The following is a 4,288-nucleotide window of genomic DNA, read 5'->3' as shown; positions in this document are numbered from 1 at the left end:
AGCAACGGGATGAACATCACAGTCTATGGAAGTTTCTCACGCTCTGGACAATTGTGATCGTGATTTTCAAAGGATTGCCGCAAAGTTTGGGCCACAACGAGAAGCCGTCGACCCTCCGCCCAAGCCGACGATACGAGAAATCAAGGAGGAAAAACACGACAGTGGAAATCAAGAAGAAGCCAGCCAACCTTGCTCTTGAAGTCTCGTAGAAGAAAGCTTCGGCAAGCTTGCCGAAGCGTAAGATATAGGAGGCAGCGAAGACACCGACAATCGCTGCCCGTACCCCGGCGAAATAAACAACGCCGCAAAGAACCACTAGCATGGCGAAGAAGCCAGAAGATGCTGTCAAAGACGAGAAGAATCCCTTCCTTGATAAAGCACTTCCTTAAGCCTTTAAGTTTTTTCCCTTTACTTTACACAGGGCCTCCTGTTTCGCCCTCTAGTTTCGTATTTACCCTATTAATGAGCACTTAAGTTTCGATTCCTTGTTAAGCATTGCAGTAATTTAAAGCATCTATGACCGCACCACCGTGAACCTTGCTTACAAGCACCCAGACAACGTAACGCGCGGCGTAAGATTGCGCCCCAAGGGAAAAGCTTCTACGAGTGCCGCAAAGAAAAACAAGGACATTAATCCTTCCCTCTCGCTTCGCATGCCTCTACGAGTGCCGCAAAAGCAAGAGTTTGGAAAACATAAAACAACCCACATTCGATATTTCACTTATGGAAATATCAAAGAACAACGAGCTCATTGGCAAGTAATCCATTGCACCCGAAATATTCGGGAGTGACCGTCGAAACTTACAATCGGGTTGAAAGCAAAGTTGCGCATACAACAAAGGTTTAGCAAAACCCGCAACACGAGCCGATCACTCATAATGATTTGCTCGACCAACCAAGATACATGCATATAACGGGCAACTAAGATTTGCTCCTTCAAAAATTTGCCAACGGCACGGTAAAAGTACATATTCATGTATTTACCAACTAACAAGTTTCGGCTTAACAATCCTAACACTTGGATGGATTAGCCAATACAATTCATTTTACAAAAATAACTTTAAAACCTAACGTCACCCTTGCGGAGTTTCCCTTTCTTCAGGTACATTTGACTCCTCCTCAAGCCTGTCGACAATTATGTTGGCGGGCACTAAAACCTTCGGGTACAGTTCTTCAAAATCACCAGTTGCGTTGGCGATAGATAGCAAACATGCTGAGGGATAACGAGCAAGCACAAGGGCAAGCGTACACTTAGCCCCTGCGAAAACTTGAGCTCGCACCAAATCCCGAACCTTCTTGGCGTTTCCAAACTCAGACATCAAAGTCAAAAGCGTGGGGGGAACTGCATTCAAAGGAAACATTGTCTTCCAAACCACCCTCATAGCTTTATAGCACTTATCAAAGAATTGGTGGACTTGTTGGACCCGATCCTGAAATTTTGCAACAGCCGAAGCCTTGAAGTGATCCCGCCAGAAAATCTCTTCGGATGAGGAAAGCTGGGTTAAAGCATGCACTCACTCGTGTATCCGCTTGTTCTCTTCCGCACGGTTCAACGCTATGACTGGCAAAAGAATCAGTAAAGAGTCAGACAAGGTGTTGTTAACAAAAGGGCAAAGGAATCAGGAAACTTACAGTTCAAACTCTCAGCAGCTTTATGCAGCTCGAGTAAGAGTGTACCGTTCCACGTCGGCTGCAATCTCGCTCTTCTTATTGACAATAGCGGCTAAGGCATAAGTGATGCGCAGGTCCTTTTCCATCTGCGTAATCCGATCCTTCATACTGCTGGATCCGATCACTTTCGGGAAGGGCACCAGAAGAGTCGTCAACAAATGAGGGTACTCGGGAAGACTCGCAGGAAACACCGTTACAAAAGGATGATGGATATGGTACAGCTGAGCATCCGAAATAACTCCCATCGGGAGAAGTACAAGAAGAAATATCATAACAAAAGTGTGCTAACAACATTGCTAGCACGGAGTTTATTACAAGCATAAGTGTTGCGGCAGAATAATGTTTCACATCGGTTCAAGCATAAAGTTTGCTACAAGAATCAAGGGGCTTGGGTCTGAGTTGATAAACTGGGTCTAGCCGACGATTTCCTTGATGAAACCAGTTCAAGGAGCTGGCGGGCACAAGTAAGGGCGGACGCTTTGAAGGCGCTTAAATCAACAAGCTGCCCGTCTTGCTCTTTCGGCAGCTCTTTGGTCATTTCTTCGATGTCACCCTTAAAGCCGTAACCCATCATAAGCTGGAAGGCAAGGACGGCACCATAAGTGCGCGATGTACGCTTGAGTACCTCGATAACCTCCTTGGTGTCAATCGCGAAGGCATCGACCAGCCTGCCCTGTGGTCTTCTCCTGCTTGATCTTGGGGAAAATCATCGAGTGCATCCGCGCCGAGGCACCCTTCCCCTTTACAAGAAGCTCCCGCGTAAGTCGGTGAGAGGCAAGGATCATCGACATAGCATTTGCTCGGAGAGTTGTTTGGAACTCCGTCCGGGGCATCAGCAGGGATATTCGCCGCTTCGCAGGAAAAAGAAAGAAAAAAGTACATTGGCAAAAGGATCGAATCCATAAGTACATCAATCGACAGAGGTGTATAAAAATTACCAAGCAAGGCCAAAGAAGACTGACGAAGGACTTCATCCTTTTCGGCTGCTCGAGCTTCAGCCACCAGCCTGGATGTTTCCTCCTCCTTCAACTTCTCTTCAGCTTGCCTAGTTCCACATTCAGAGAGTCAACCTCTTGGCGAGCCTCAGCAGCTATCTTGACTGCGCCATCCAATTTCAAGGAGGAAGATTTGACCTCCTCTTGTAGCCGAGCCTTGTCAGCTTCCAGAGAAGTGAATTGGGAGGCGAAGGCCTCCAAAGAGGAAATAACGCCTCGCAAGTCCTTAAGAAAGAAGGATATTTTACCGTAAATTGTCAAGCAAAGCACGCTCCAAGAGATTGGCATCACGGTTAGAAGAAGACTTACGAAGGAGGAGTCGCGGTGGCAGCAGCTTGGAGAGACGTCTTTCCCTTTGGAAAGGGAAGAAGCGAGTTGATGCTTGAGCCATAGGGGCAGCCTTAGGAGCCGAAGCTTCGGAAGCCACTACGACCGCGCGAAGCAAGATCAGATTTGGCTTTTTAGACGGAGGCTCGATAAAGTCTTCGTCGCCGCAAAGGTGAAAGGTCGACAATGAAGAGTAAGAAAAATAAAAGGGCAAAGTATAACTTCGGAAAAGAAACTACTTACATGTCGAAGAGATCATCTTCATCGGCAAAGCCGCCGGTTGATCTCTTCACGAGGTGAAGCCCCGGCCTCCTCGGCAGCTCGCATCAACAAAGGTATCATGATCAGCGTCGTCATTACGCATTGATCCATCTCGCGACACCAGCGTCATCGGCCGAGGAAGGAAGGTCGGTGTGGGCAACTTCAAAATCTATCGGACCATTATATTCGTCCTCTAGGCCCGTATGCTCGACGAGTGAAAGTCCACGGGGATTGAGGAGCCTCTCCCTTCGAAGTATCATCCGGTGAATCATGCATATTTCCGTAAACTATGGGGATCTCGTCGAAGAAAATAGCAAGTAAGAACAAGTGGTAATTATGTCCGCTAAGTAAAAGCAGCATAATAGGAACGTGAAGAAAAGAAAAATACCTCCCGATGGTGGATGGCCAGCGTCTAGGGGAGCATAAGAAGAAATCGAGCGGAATCGAATCTTCCTGGCTAAAAGAAGTAAGGCGACGGACTTCGTCAAGCAACTCCTTTTCCGACAGATCGGCAGCATTGATCCTGGTTTCGTCCTTTGGACCTGAGTACAACCACATCGGGTGAACTCTGGCCATGACTGGTTGCACTCGGCGTTTCAAGAATAAAGCTGCCACCTCTGTGCCGATCATAGTTTGGCCGTCGGCCTCTTTGATTCGAAAGAATTTGGCAAATAGTTCTTTGGCTGTTGCTCTTTCATCGGATGAAAGAATATTCTTCTAGGAATTCTTGGGCTTGGCTTCGGAGACATCGGCAAAGCAAGGAAGCTGAGATTCGGGTGACAAGGAGTCCTTGATGTAAAACCATTTCAGTCTCCACCCTTGCACGGACTCCCTCATTGGGAAATTGAAATAATTGACCTCCGAACGAGCTACAAACCCCACTCCTCCGATGACAAAGTAACCATTACTGCTGCTGTATCTCTTTACGTAGAAGATCTTTTTCCACAGCCCGAAATGAGGTTCGATACCCAGAAACGCCTCGCAAAGGGTGATGAACACAGCAACATGGAGGATTGATTTGGGGGTAAGTTGCC

This window comes from Lolium rigidum, chromosome 3 (genome assembly GCF_022539505.1).
Source record: "Lolium rigidum isolate FL_2022 chromosome 3, APGP_CSIRO_Lrig_0.1, whole genome shotgun sequence".
Classification (NCBI taxonomy): domain Eukaryota; kingdom Viridiplantae; phylum Streptophyta; class Magnoliopsida; order Poales; family Poaceae; genus Lolium; species Lolium rigidum.
Note: the sequence above shows the minus strand (reverse complement) of the source record.